General features: G+C 29.9%; 1 long non-coding RNA gene across 6 annotated transcripts; it reads right to left on the bottom strand.

The window, feature by feature from the left end:
* Nucleotides 1-374: 374 nt before the first annotated feature.
* On the bottom strand, nucleotides 375-11419 carry LOC107028237. 6 transcript variants are annotated; one of them, XR_003579914.1, is made up of 4 exons: nucleotides 11133-11419; nucleotides 7427-7664; nucleotides 4466-4681; nucleotides 1935-1974 (listed from the first exon to the last, which is right to left on the bottom strand). It is a non-coding gene; the product is annotated as an uncharacterized LOC107028237 (long non-coding RNA). The 6 variants fall into 6 exon arrangements; XR_003579918.1 differs by lacking the exons at nucleotides 1935-1974; nucleotides 4466-4681 and adding an exon at nucleotides 375-630 and having other exon boundaries at nucleotides 11133-11417; XR_003579915.1 differs by lacking the exon at nucleotides 4466-4681 and having other exon boundaries at nucleotides 1933-1974; nucleotides 11133-11416.
* Nucleotides 11420-15983: the final 4564 nt, after the last annotated feature.

Raw genomic sequence — 15983 nt, forward strand, 5'->3', positions numbered from 1 at the left:
ATCAATTCCAAACCTTCTAAGAGAGCTATAGATGTCGTATCTCCATCACACAATTTCAACATAGAGACATGGAAAAAGGGATGCAATGATGCAAACTTATTTAGCAAATGAACTCATAAGCAACCTTGCCAACACATATCAAAATTTGATATGGGCCTACAAAACGGGCAATGAGCTTCTCTTTCTTATTAAACCTCATTACACCCTTCATGGGTGAGATTTTCGTGTAAAGCCAATCATGCAATGTCCCGAACCAAGAGTACCTCCTAGAAGTTAGGGCATTCTCAAATCGCAACACGGCGTATTCAACTTCTCGGAGGTCTTGTACAAGCCACTTGACTTCATTACATAATATCACGCATAAATGGAGGGAATTTAAAAACTTTCTTTAAGCATAAACCAAAAGGTATTTCATAAAAGTGGAAGCATCTCTAATAACATTGTCTCATAAACCATCTAACTTTGACAAGAATGAAACATCTTGGGACGCATCCCACATAACATCTAAAATATGAAGAAAACATTAAGGAACATAAAGGTTCATCCTCTAAGCTTTGAGGACTCACCACTTCTTTTGTTCTCAGAAACCTTGAAACTCTACCCTTCAAGCAACTCTATCTTCTCAAGACCCTACATGGACAACATGTAGGCAATATGCGTTAGTACAATATGTACTCAGTACTCAGTATTGAAACTACATATCAACATAATATATATCAAAGGGTTAGTCAACAATAGACATAAATATAAGAGTAACAACATAAGCATATAAGGAATATCATAAGCATATTAAAGCATCATAAGACATATATGAGTTCATACTTAACCCTTTTTGTCATTCTTACTCAAATGAACTATATCACAAGCCACCTCCACATATACTTGTGAAAGGATAAGGTAGCATCCCATACTACTACCAAAGCTAAGTGCCTCTCTTTGGTCATATTTGATCATAGTTCACTTTCATAACTAAGACCTAAGTTTAATCATACCATATGAGCACTATACCCCTAGGCTATCTCAAAACACAGTTGTGCAATGCATGTGAAGCATCCCATAATACTTCATCAATAAGCATTTCTTGAAATCACCCTAACTTGTTCATATTATCATAAGAGTCATCTAATAGACCTAGTTCATATTTCAAGGAACTATCCAATCTAAACATACATCATGTAGGGGTCATGTCTTAGATAGCTTCAAGTCATACTTGTGCAATGTATAGATGGCATCCCATACTACCATCCATACTAAATACTTCTCCAGGCTAACCCTATTCAAGCTAACTTATCTTGAAATCTTGTCTATTAAGTTCAACATACTACCATAATAGACCCACTACCATGGTAAGCATCTCAACATACTAACCAAGCTAAATACGGAAGGATACGACCCTCTTAACCACCATGCAATTAATCATGTAGATGCAAGCTAACCACAGGAGAGCATGATGTGACATCCGGGGAGCACCCCCTAGACGTAAGCGGCGTCGTCGTCCTCTTTGAGTACTAAGACTAGCCTCTTAGCTTACATCATTACTTTCATAGGTCAAAATGAAAAAAATTTAAAACTTTTCTATATTTATCTTGAGGTTTACATAGACCTCTCTCATACACATAATTTATTCATGCCGAGTATATATATAGGCCCTTCGTATAAGAAGATTACATAGTCTTCTACTTTTATATAAGATACTTAACATAGTCTTAAACGGACGTCTCATCTCATAACCATCTAAAACAAGAGTATATCAATTGGGCATATCCCATACATCAATGTAATAAGGACAAATATAGGCTATACACTCTTTAGTACTCAAATGAAAAAGAAAGAACTAGAAATCTTATAACTAGAATAACATCAAAAGCTTGATAATGGCATTGCCCTCGGAAAGTGAGGACCTACCCAACTTGGATGAGTGAGAATTCCAACTCATTCTTCAAAGTCGTCTCAAAATCCCTTCAACGACGGAACCTAAAATGTTGGGTGAAAGGGAGAAAATGGGGTTAGTACACCACTTGTACTAAGTATGAGATCATATGCACACACATCATAAGATCATGCTAAAAAAGGACACTCCATTAAAGCATGAATTTTACTTTGAAAAGTCTTTTGCACATTCAAGAAGACCATACCAATCAATAAGACATATTTATTAAGTCAAGATCATGTATATCACAAGACCAACAATACTAAGTCTAGTCAAACCAACATGTATATCAGGTAATTGAGCACACAATCAAGACAACTCTACCATCAAGCTATAATATCAACAAGCATGGAAAAGAGTTCCTAACATCATAACCAAAGCAAGACCATTACTCATGAACCCTCATTAAGTCAACTAGTGAAATGACTAAGCAAAGCACCATAACCTTACTCAATCAAGTAACCCAACAAGAATCATGACTAATGTTCAACTTCACATAGCATATCATTAAGAGTACGTCTCATCATACCTTAGCAATAAAGACCAAACACATATTCATAAGTGAAACCTTTAATCATATAGTATCATCAATATGCATGATCATCATATACATATCATGTACAATTATAAGCATATACATATATAAGAACATCCTCCTAAGACTTCCCTCAAGGATAACTAGTGCAATGTTTAGGTGGAGTCACATACCCTTACCTAGATTAAGCTAAACCCCTTAGGTCATCCTAGTTAGAGTTCATTCCTTTACTTCATTTTACCTTTTAGGACATCTTGCCTTAACCGACATAGACCAAATGAGCTAATGTGGAATCCAGTATAATGAAACCTACACCGAAGGAAGGCGGACTGCTTGCCAACACTACAAGAAAGTGAAAATACAACGACATTATCTAAATATTGTATTATGATTTTTAAGTGTCACAATTTTTTTACTGACATTTATTTTACATTTGGACCAAATGTCGTAAATTTTAGTATTGAGAATTTTTTCGAAATTTAGGTATTTGTCAGAAGAATTTGTTATATTTAGGAAAATGTTGAAAAGAATTTGCGTCATTTACTTTACAACATATATATGTAAATATTTGTAAGTTTATTACTACATTTATTTTTTGACATTTATGTGAATGTCGATAATAAATATATGAAATTTATTTTTGACATTTAGGTGAATGTCAGTATGAGATATATGACATTACTTTTTGACATTTAGGTAAATGTCAGTATGAGATATATGACATTTATTTTGGACATTTAGGTAAAAGTCAGTATGAGATATATATGACATTTATTTTCGATAATTAGGTAAATGTTGGTATGAGATGACATTTATTTTTGACATTTACGTAAATGTCGGTATGAAATATATGACATTTATTTTTGACATTTATGTAAATGTTGATATGAGATATATGACATTTATTTTTTCGACACTTATGAAATGTCACTTACACTTTCTGACATTTAGGTTAAATGTTGGTAAAAAAAAATTCAAGATACTTACTTGTAACATTTATAAAATGTCACATTGAAATTTCTGACACTTAAGTTAATGTCAACAAATGCTATTATTGAATGTCATAAAAATTGGTGACATTACTTTATATTTTGCTAAATGTCATATTAATATTCTAGTATCACTATCAACTTTCTTTAGACATCCTAGAAAAATCTATATATAGTTTTTCTCAAGACACATAAATACAAACAATCTATGCATTCAAAACTATCTTCTTCATGACAAGCAAATACTATATAAAGAAAATATTTTCAAATATTATAATCAAATAACAAAATGGCAATATAATAAGTTTTCTGTAAAAGTAAACAATGTCAAAATAAATTATCTTTTCTATCTCAAGTAAAATTGATATCTAACTAAATCTTATTATCTCAACATAAAACCAACTGATTAACTCCTCCTAATTAAAAATGAATTAAAATCTCCAGTAAATTTTCAAATAAATCTTTATGAAATCATCAATCCAAAAGTTGAGCATGTTGAAGTCAATACTTGACCTCAATTTCCTTAAAAGTTCTGCACATGAAATGCACATAAGAAAATTTCACTATATAATAATAGAAATTAGATCCCCATTAACTAAACCAATACATGAACTTTTCCTCCTTTTGAAAGAAAAAAAAGATCTTGTAGTTTTTTTTTCAAACATATCCACTTCTTTTTATTTGTGCGATCATGTTAGCATGAGAAAAAATATATAATTGATAATTTTGATACTTTATGAAATACAAAACTTAACATTTCCTTGAATACATAAGCGTGACAATTTTTCTAGAAGGAAAATAAAAAAAGAAGAGATATGATTACTTCAATAAAACAAACATATGGTGTTGGGACAAAGATACAAACATCTTATAATGTAATTAACAGTGTGTAGCATTAATATGCATTCACATTGTGTATGTTGTTGTTTATCATAAGAAATCATCTTACAATAAGCTAAAAACTGCAGCACACAGATTATGTAGCACACAATAAACAGTATAAGACCTTACTAGAGAAACTATTTCCTTTTCCACAAGGAAATGACGCTTAAGGCCAACTCACCCAACCAATGAATTAGTCCTCATCCATAAATATATGTTCTTTTCTAGAATATAGAGGAGGAAAGGAGAAGAGTCAGTAAAAATTAAGATATAATCACTTCATATGTGTTACTGAAATGAGAAGGAGTAGTCACGAGGTAAAGCAGTAGTGTGAATGACAATCCCCTGCAATGAACTTTAACTCAATGGTCCGCTTCCAGAAAGAACAAATAGAGAAAGAGGAAAAGTAGGAGCACAAAATCCACAAGCATGTGTAATCTCTAGAACTAACCACATGTTTCAGTTGCATGCAACAAGTTCAAACATGGACTCAATGCAGAAGAAAAGAACAAAAATAAGGGTGATCAAGTAAGAACTGAACAACAAAATATGTAGTTGAGTGACTGGAAAATAATACAACATCACAAGTAGACCCAGGGCAACATCATTACATAGAAGAAGACCCAAATCAACAGGAAGAACAATGGAAAACTCAAAAAAATAAGATTAACAAAAACAATAAAAACAATGAGAAGAGACCTAAGACACCTCAAGAACAAATTATGTTATAAAATTTTGGTACCCTTATTCCATATTTTTTTATCCACAATCTAGATATTCCATCATGAACTAAAAAATCTTCTTTTTAATAAATTTCATCATGAATTAAGATACTCATAATAAGAAGTTACATTTTTCCAAAGTAGAGTCTTGCCAAATAGTTAAGGAATAAGATGAAGTAGCATGAGAATTTTAGCTTGCTAATCATAAGGAACTGATAAAGCATGGAAAAGAAAAGAACTTTAGGCAGATGGTGTTTCCACAGAGACTCTGCACTTCACCCTATTATACCTTCTAAGCAAAAGGATCAGCCTTCACTAGGGAGAAGCTTGTGGCACACTTTCTAATCAAGAACCAAGGAAAAAATAATCAATTGGGTTCAAGGGAAACAATGAATGTTATCTCATGGTTGTACTTTGGACTAGAATCTCTCAAACAAATAATAGCTCTAAATTCTTTACATTTCAAAGAAACATGGAAATTCTCTCAGAGATTGGTTTTGATAAAGAAAAAGACAACCAAAATTACACATGATCTATAATTTTGAGAAATAACGGTGTAGCTAATTGCCCGTTTGGATTGCTTATTCAGGTGATTTTAAGCCAAAATAACTTTTAAGCAATTTTTAAGTGTTTGGGTTAAGTTAAACAGTGTTTATAAGCACTTATTTTAAAGACAAAAATAAGCCAAAAGCCATAAGTTGGAAATTCTAATTTATGGCGTTTGACTTATAAGTCATAAGTCAATCCAAATAGGTCCTAAGTCAATGAATCAAAAAGAGAGTAGGCAAAGGACAACAAAAGTCAATCAAAGAATTGTAATCGACCCTAAATAAAGCTCTATGTAAAGCACGAGCAACCATCAGACATCTACCGCTTCGATTTGTAATTGGTTCATAATTTTTGGAAATCCAGACAAGGTATTTTGAATTACAAATGTTTTAGCAAAAACTAAATCTGCTTTTTCAATATAACAATTGAAGTATCCCAGAGGCAAAGTACTTCACCAAAGTGGTACTCTTTAAGGATAAAGCCAACTTTGGTAGCACATTGTCTATTCCTTCCTTTATCTCATGATGGATTATTGTCCTTTCCACAATAAGATAAGCTGCATATTAACATTTTTTTCCTTTAAACAAACTGAAAATATGATGGAACTACAATAGCTAAAGCTACAAGAGTATGAGTGATCACCAATGACTATCAAGCTAAACATTGACAATGACAATTATTTAAAACATAAATAAGGAGATGTGGAAACAAACTTAAAACAACATAAGCATTTCAAATAGATTTTACACATGGTGAAAGCTTTAACAAACAATCACCCATAATACTCAACATTATGAGAGTAAAATATAAGCACAAGTAAAACTTTTATGTTTTCAAATTCAGAATTTAGATTTAATAAGAAACGAAAAACTGCAATAATTTTTTTAACGGCAAGTTGGTCCTCTTAAGAACTAGAAGAACAATGTTTTAGAAGTGAAAAAATTTCATATTTAAGAACAATTAAATCAACTTCATTTTAAAAACATCTTGAATAAATATCCAAACGACCTTGTTAAAAAAAAAGGAGAAATTGAACATAGAACTGAACATCTCAAAAGAAATAAAATTAAAGATGAGAAACAAATTTGAGACTAAAAGAAGAAAAATGTTTGAAATTCATTTAAGAGGCTAAAATTGTCTCAAAATTAACCTAGCTGAATATATGACTTAGGAAGAATCTTATATTTTAAAGAAAATGAATTTTAAAGGGATGAACACCTATTTGTAGCCTCATAACTTTAAATACCAAACATGTTCAACCTTTAAGTATTAACAAACTAGTAAACATCATGAACATTACCCAACAACAATGACTTAATATTTAATCTAAATTCAGAACGGAAAGTGAAAATTTGAGTCATACTTAGCTCTATTTTCAATTAAAGAAGGCAAGACATAAAGTTTTGTTTCTTAAAATTAATTGTGTTTGACCTACAACTATTGGTAACATAAGAATACAATACGCTACAGAAAGGAAACAAAGGGAGAACATATTAATAGCAAACCTCATGCTTTCATATAAAGGAAAATTGGTTATATAACTCAAACAAGATTATAATTAAGCTACATAAATGAAAACAGAGTAGAAATGAACACAATAACACTAAAAAAGGGGTAACATTACTTATACAACTCAAACAACGACTAAACTAAACTAAACTACGCCGATTTAGACACATATAATATGCAAAACTAAAATTACACCTAAAAGAAATGAATTAATGCAAACATGAAGCTTAAACTATTGTAATATTGAAATATCCTAAAATATAAACAAACAATATATGAGTAAAACAAATCTAAAAGGGGATAAGGTTACCTCTCTAGGGCACCGAATTGAGACACCGAGCTTGATGATCATCCCCACAGCAAATAACGAATTGTATACATGAAAGAAATTAAAGAAAGAGTGCAAGATTTGTAAGTCAGACAATTTTTTTGCCCACGTAATAACATTGTTCTTGACCTTACATACTGGTGGCTGTTGGTTGTTTGTGGTTGCTGGTGCTCGCAACTTCTCGTTATTTTGTTTCATCAGATCCACTTCCTTGGTAGGCCTATGTTTTTTATATAATTAAAAAAATCTTACAAATTATTTTAAAAAATGTAGCATAACTAAAATATGTAGGTGTGTTTTCAAGATTTGTTTATAGCTTTTCTTTATAAGAAACGCAATAAGCGGCTAGACCGCTTCATTTATCTCTCGGTATTAGATTTGGTCTCTATTTTTTCGGCAAATATTCTTTAGTCTTATATTTTGACATATAGTCACCTTTAATTTTACGCTTATAGTCTTTGCATTTCTTTCCAAGTGACTTTAAGACAAACGCTTCTCAATATTTCGAAAGAGAACTTCTCAAAATAAAAGTCAATATTTAAAAGATAATATCATGTATAAATTGAGTTTGTTCACCTAGTAATAATACTAATACACTTACAAAATCCACCAATTTCTCTTTTGCTCGTTGTCAAAAGTTCTCCAATCATCTACATGTATAGGTGTTAATTCTAAAGGTCTCACAACAATTCCTAGAAAGCTAGCAATCTTTCGCCCTTCTTTCCCAATAGATTGGTTACAACTATTAAACGACACATGAGTTGTCTTTTCGGGAGGAAGTTTCCAGACATGTTTTATTAAAATAGGACCATGAGGCCTTATTGTCCCTATGTCGCCTAGAATGAAAAAATAATTGAAAGTTATCAAATGGAAAACACATATGGTTCAACAAAATGCTCTAGAATAATAAACTCTGGTCATTTGGCACTCTTCTGATGCTAGCACTTAAAAAGAACGTTCTCTGCGTATTAGCCTTCACCTAAGGGGATCAATCACAATGCGATATGACATAGTCCTTTTTTTAGATTAGTTTGTGTTGTAACTTAATAGTTTATTCTGATGGATTATAAGGTGATAAATTTGATACCAGTTTTCCCACTCTCTATGTAATATATCATGGTTTGTTTCTAGCTGTGTGTGATTGTGAATGTGCATAATATTGTTAATATCCTCTTACAGTAGAAATCTAATGAATAAGAATTCACCTTGAAATTTTCATCCTCCGTTTATTACATCAGCTGTTGCTGACCACTTTTATCAAACAATCAGAAAAGAGTTGTGACCACCGCTTAGGTTCTACCGGTCGTTAGACTTAACAGAGTTTAGCAAAAGAGATTCTCAACAGATTCTAAGCTCGAGTTCATATGAAAGTCAACACAACAATAATATATAGGCAAAAGGGAATTACCAAACATGAACACTCTCTCTTCAGTTGCGAAATTTTACCTGAATGGTATTTATTTCCCGTGTCCAATAAATTATTGGGGGTTTCCTTCCTTTCTTTTAATGGTTTCAGTACTTAACAGTACCTTGAAATGAAAAAAGGAGTCATGTAACAAAAAATTTCCGATTCCTTCGTTGGAAAGAGATATGGCCACGAAAGAGGGATTTGGATGGGTTTGTTAACCTTAGAGTTGTGGAAATGCGTGTTTCTTCCATATTCCTTAGCCGAAAAGGGATGTGGAACAAAATTGACTTGGTGGTAGAGTTGTGAAAATTCTTGTTTCTTCCATATTTTTGAGCTTAGAACCATGGAAGAATATGTTATTTCCAAATTTTGATGTTACTGCTTGTATGTTGTGCACTGAGTTGAATATCAATAGCTTGATAGCATGCAGATTTCAAAGCATAGGGAGATAGACAATTCCAATGACTGAAAATGATGAAAAGACTACGCACTTTTTGGTGTTTCAAGTTATGGTACTTAACTTTCCACTTTTTTGCTGGGTTATAATCCCTCCACTATTTGTATTTTTCTCGTTTTTCCTGAAACAAATTTAAGTCGGTTTCTTTTGTATTAGGTTGCTCTTACCTAATCTTATTTACTCTATATATCCTCTATCTTTCTTCTGCTTCTTCGTTTCTCCTAATTTTGAATCTTGTTATTTTGTCCCCTTGTTCCATATGCCTATTTAGGGAGAATTAATAGGTCCCTATTATACATTCACCTAGTGAAGGGTTGGTGGAGATTGAAATATACTAGTTCCATAGTTTTTAGGTTGTGTAATAGCGTTCTATTCTTGCAGATTAGCCAAGGGACTTACAGTAGTGAATACAAGGGTCGTGACCTTGTTAATGATAAAGTCGTAGCGCTTAAAAGAGTAAGGTTCAAAAAAAGGATCCTGATTGTTGGACAAAAGTGGTCTGTAGCAGCTTAGGCATCAAACGAAGGATTTTTTTCCATCCAATAAAGATCTCTGTTATAAATTCACCTAGTTAAGTCTTCGTGCAGATTGAAATGTCTATTATTTTATGTCAATGCTAATGTCTCTTACTCACTCCAACATCTATACCACAGAAAAAAATCAATTGACCTTCACCAGGTGGGAGCATTATGGGTTTGAAGACACCTTATAATCTAATCAATGGGCAGCAAGGAGGAGAAGAACTTACAGGTTTGCAGACTCATGGAACTAAGTCAGGCTCAGGTAAACTTACTAACTCTATATTCATTCCATATTCTAACAATAACATGGAGTCCCATTAGCAATTCAATGCAAATGGGCAAATCTTTGATTCAGGGAAAAGAGCTAGTTCCTGGTAAAACTAAAGGCACTGTAATCCCAACAGCATAGGCAAAAAATCAAATGAGAACTAGATGCTTCAGTATTCATAAGGAAAGGTTGCACAAGCTCATACAAATCAATAACCTATAGTGTCAAATAACTTTGGAAAGTATGTCCCTAACTATCGTTAATGTAACTGAACAATAACAAATTGATTGAGTTTTAGTTTCTGCCTAGTTATATATGAAAACACAAAGGTTGATAATTGTGTTACTCGTGAGACACAATAGTTATTGCTTTCGAGATTACGAACTCTTAAATGTCAAACATGAAGGTCATATTAAATCAAAACATGATCAAAGCATCTATAAATTCAATATTTAATTTATAACGTGTTTATGGTTAAGAGACATTGAAGAAAACTTTAATTGAAAAACAGAGAGATGTGACAGTTCAAGAGAAGTAAACACTGGCTTCGGAATTAAAGTAGATTATTAACATAAAAAGATATGATCAAAATAACTAACTGAACAGTTCACATCTACCTAAATAAGCTTCTTATGGTTGATGTTTCAAGAATTTATAATGATGATTTCAAGTATTTAAATAACAAAGAACTCATAATAACACATAGATCATGGGGTCACAACAGAGAGTATTAATCACAAAACTTGATTATTTCAAAGAAGAGATCTTGACCGTGTCAAAACAGCTGGAGTTCACGTACATAAAAAAAAATATACTTTTACAAATAAAATAACTTGGAAATCACAAATAACGCCTAAAAAATGATAAAGTCCTCACGTTTATTTTTTGTTTCCTTCCCAGTTAATGCTTAAATATTGATGAATGATTATTATATAAAATATAATACAAGGATGAATTCTCAATGACAATATGCAGAGCAACAAAGATAGCAGAACATCATAGAAATAGAGGAGTTAAAAAGAGGATCTACATACCTACAAACTTCTGAAAAGATTGGTGTTTCTGGCTTCGCTATCGTGACAAAAATATATGATGTTGGATGTCGTTGTTCTGAGAGAGTACATAATTTATTTGTGTGCTTATCTAATGAATTAGGTTGGGGAATCCTTATTTTCTAGGAGATCCTTTTTAGTAATATTTTCCTTATTTGTGTAGGAGAGTTTTTTAGGTTAGTAATGTTTACCTTAAAAGTGCAGGAAAACGTTTTTTTTCTCTCCAAAATTTGGAGAAAGGCGAGGAGAAATAATTTTGAGAAATGCGGGAGTTTTATTTTTAGAAAAAAGAGGCTCTTTTGTGGCTTTCCTTTAGAATTGCAACTAAAAATATGCTTATTGTTGGCCATTATACATTAGCCGTTAATATTTTGCCCCGCGTCTATACATAGCGGCAATTAACTCATTGTCGCAAAACAATTGCCGCTAAATTTAATTTTTGTAGTAGTGAAATCTCCTTTAATTGATCACCGGTATTTCTTTATTGCTAATGTATTTAATATGTAAACCACTAATATATAGAACTTGATTCGTTAAACTACTCGAGGAGTATATAATCAACATATTTCGTACTCCGATGAATTACCATTTATATGTCATTGCCTACGATATGATCACTACACTTGACATCCATTCAAGATCAAACATAATAATCTTGATAAAACTTGCTTTGTACATCACTTTCCGATATTCTGTTGTCTATTTCATAAAATGAGGTAAGACATTGATGGTTATACGTACAAATAATTGAATGATTAATTATAAATATAATATTTAATTAATTATTATCATGACATTTACTAGTATCATCTTGCATTTCATGCTCAGATGGATTATATGTTATCTCTTCACCTCTACATCATTACATGAGATATTAAGTTCATGATTTGACGACAGACTGATAGAATTTGTATATTACTCTATAGATATAAGTATAATTATCTCCTTATTCATATCAACGTACTTTCACACTCTAAATATGGATTATTGATTTTTTTGCTAACTTCATGAATTCTAAAGTTTTATATATGAAAGTAAACAAAATATCTATACTTCATAAAACAATTAATTATAGGTGTAAAATGAAAATTTAGTAATATGCATAATAGAAAAATTATGATTAATAGGAATATTTTAAACAAACCAACCTTTGGATGTCGCTTTTATTAAAAGTAATTAGATTTAATAAAAAAATACCAACCTCATGAGGTTGATATCACATTAAATTTTAAGATAAATAAAAATTAATCATGTTTATTAAATAATATTGACATCGGGAGTCTGTATTTTATATTAATTTATATTTTAACCTATATAAATCCGTCAGTAGGAGGACGATTTATTTAAAGTTAATAGAAAATATTAGTTTATTAATTTTTTTGGAAGTCGTTATATAAAATTTTAATGAAAATTAATATAATTCCATACTATTTAATTTTACCGACTCCCAGAAGTTGGTATTATAATTTTGTTTTATTTTACACAAAATTGTCCTCTAGAAGGCGATTAAAATAAAATTAAATCAATTACTCAATTTTTTTTTATATTTAATTGAGAAAAAATAAAATATTTTTATTTATTTAATACCGACATCGAGAGGGCGGTTTTTATTGTAATTAATTTTTCGTGGAAAAATTTTGACCTCCTGAGGTCGGAATTTGTTTTCCCTCTTTATTTTGCATAAAAACCAACTACTATCAACGTAGTTTCATACTCTAAAAATGAAGTATTGATCTAGCTTTTCGTTATAAAAGTATACAAAATTATTACACTTTTTTGAACAATTAATTGTAGCTGTAAAACAAAAAATTAAAATTATGCTAGCAAGATTATGATTAATGGGAACATTTTAAACAAACCGACCTCCGGATGTTGCTTTTATTACAAGTAATTAGATGAAATAAAAAAACTAACCTCATGAGGTCGGTATTTTATATTAATTTATTTTTGAACTTATATAAAATCACCATCCGGAGGACTATTTTTCTAAAGTTAATTGAAAATATTAATTTATTAATTTTTCGGAAATCATTATATGAATATTTTAATGAAAATTAATGTAAGATACATACTATTTAATTTTACCAACTTCCAAAAGTCAGTATTATCATTTTTTTGTTTTCTATTTACACAGAACCGTCTTGAGGAAGACGATTTAAATAAAATTAAATCAAAAGTTTTCTCAATTTTGTTTTATTATATTTAATTTAGAAAATATAAAATATTGATATTTATTTCTTTATTTAATACCAACATCAAGAGGTCAGTTTTTATTATAATTCATTTTTCGGGAAAAATTCTGACCTCTAGATGTTGTGATTTAGTTTTCTCCCTTTCTTTTGCGTAAAACCGAAAACTTTAATTCGGTTTTCTAAATTATTTTATTTTATTTTTTATTCTTTTTAACAATACTGACCTTCGGAGGTCGGAAATTACCGATCTCCATTTAAGGTCGGTATTCACTATTTTTTAGTATTAAATAACTAATCCCAACATCAACAATTAGTCCAGGGATAAGTCACGGGGGAAGGTATAGTAATCCCAGTTAAGTCATCGTAGGATAAGATAAATTAACAAAAATACCCACTTAAACTCTTTTTTATACGCCACTTACGTTCAAACATATTAACATAATTTTAAAAAACATTTACAATAACATTCACAACCAAATTATTTGTTGTTTTTATGATAAAGATATTTTTCTATTAAAAATTTATATTTTATAATTGCAATTTATATCTATAAATATATTATAAGTTGAATTGATTTGCGTAGTTATTATGTTTATTTATAGGGAAAAGAGTCGAAAATGCACTTAAAATATGTTAAAGGATTAAAAATTCCCTTCGTTTTTAGTTTGACTCAAAAATGTCCTTATCGTCAATACTTTGGTTCAATAATGCCCTTAAACTATGCGAAAGGAATAAAAAAACCCCCACTTCCCCCCGTTTGTAGTTTGGTCAAAAATACACTTACCGTCAATACTTTGATTCAAAAATGCCCATAAACTATGCTAAAGGAATAAAAATGCCCCTTGTTTGTAATTTGGTCCAAAAATGCTCTTGCCATCAATAATATACCCTTAATGTTATTTGATGGGTCAAAAAAGTTCATTTTCTAAGCAAATATATTATTATTATCTTTTTGACACATTTTTTTAATTAACGTTTTTTAAAAAATTAGCAAATGTTTATCTTACTTTAATTCACAAAAAAAATAAAAATGAAAATATTTTTTATTTTATAATCAATATATTTTATCTTTATATAAATATAAATTAATGATGGATATACTATGATCTGATATATCTGACATATATTATCTATCAAAAGGGTACATGAAATTAATTTATTTTAATTACAAATTCCTATTTTTTTATTTGTTAAATTGATTTTAGAATAAAGAAAACAAGAATAGTGTTCCTTAATAATGTTAATTAGGAAGATGTATTTAAAAAGAAAAAATAATATATTTATTCAGAAAATGACATTTTTGACCTACTGCGGGCATTTTTCAGCCAAATATTGATGATAAGGGCATTTTTGAGTCAAACTATAAACAGAGGGCATTTTTTTTCCTTTCGAATAGTTTAAGTGCATTTTGACCCTTTCACATATAATTACAATTTATATATATGAATATATTAGGGAAAAATGCACAAGTACCCCCCACCCCCAACCTATGCCCAAAATTTCAGAGACACACTTATACTATACTAAGGTCTTATACCCCCCCCCGAACTTATTTTATAAATAATTTTCTACCCCTTTTCGGTGTACCTGATACTATCTTGTGGTCCCAGCGCGTATTGACATTTTTTCAAGCTAGTGCCACGTAGGTCGAAAAGGAGTAGAAATTATTTATAAAATAAGTTCCAGGATGTAATAGGACATTAGTATAGTATAAGTGTTTCTCTGAGATTTCAGGCATATATTGGAGGGGTACTTCTGCATTTTTCCAATATATTATAAGTTGAATTTATCTGCATAGTTAATATGTTTATTTATATTTTGATTTCTCTTAAAATGTTCACTCCACTAATAAATTACATATTTTTCATTATATAGTTTATTACTCATTGAAAAATTATATTTTATTTATAACTAAAATATAAATAACTTTTAAAATTTATTTTCTGTTACTTTAATAAACTTAAAATGAAAGTCTTAATTTTTAAGTTAAATAAGATGAAAGTTTTACTTCTAAACTAAATAAGTTGAAAGTTTTATTTTTGAGCTAAATACGATGAAAATCTTATTTTAAGCTAAATAAAAAAAATATTTTATTATAAAGTTAAATATGATGAAAGTTTAATTTTTAAGTTAAATAAGATGAAAGTTTAATTTTTAAAACCTACGGCACAATCATGGAAATGCACACAAAAATATATTTAAGATAAATAAGATGAAAATATTATTTTTAAGAATGAATAACTAATTCTTGCAACGAAAATATAAAATTGAACTACATAAAGAGAGGTATTTTTGTAAACAAACAACTTATTATAAAAAATTATACAATGAATATTGGTTTGAATATGACAAACCAAACAAGCAATAAAAACTAATTCCAGCATAACTTATCCCAACATAACTTATTATAGTATAACTTATCACGACATAACTAGTATTCAAACCAGAAGAACTCTAAAAAATGATCATTTCTTTTGAAACAAAATTTTCTAATGCCTCTATTTATAGGGCATAATATGGAATTTTAAATGATATCATAAACATGCACTTTAATATGATTTGAGAGTAATGATTATCAAAAATCATAGGAATAACAAAAATAAAAACAATCAATTTTTTTATATGAAAGAATATGAATAAA

This window comes from Solanum pennellii, chromosome 8 (genome assembly GCF_001406875.1).
Source record: "Solanum pennellii chromosome 8, SPENNV200".
Lineage (NCBI taxonomy): Eukaryota > Viridiplantae > Streptophyta > Magnoliopsida > Solanales > Solanaceae > Solanum > Solanum pennellii.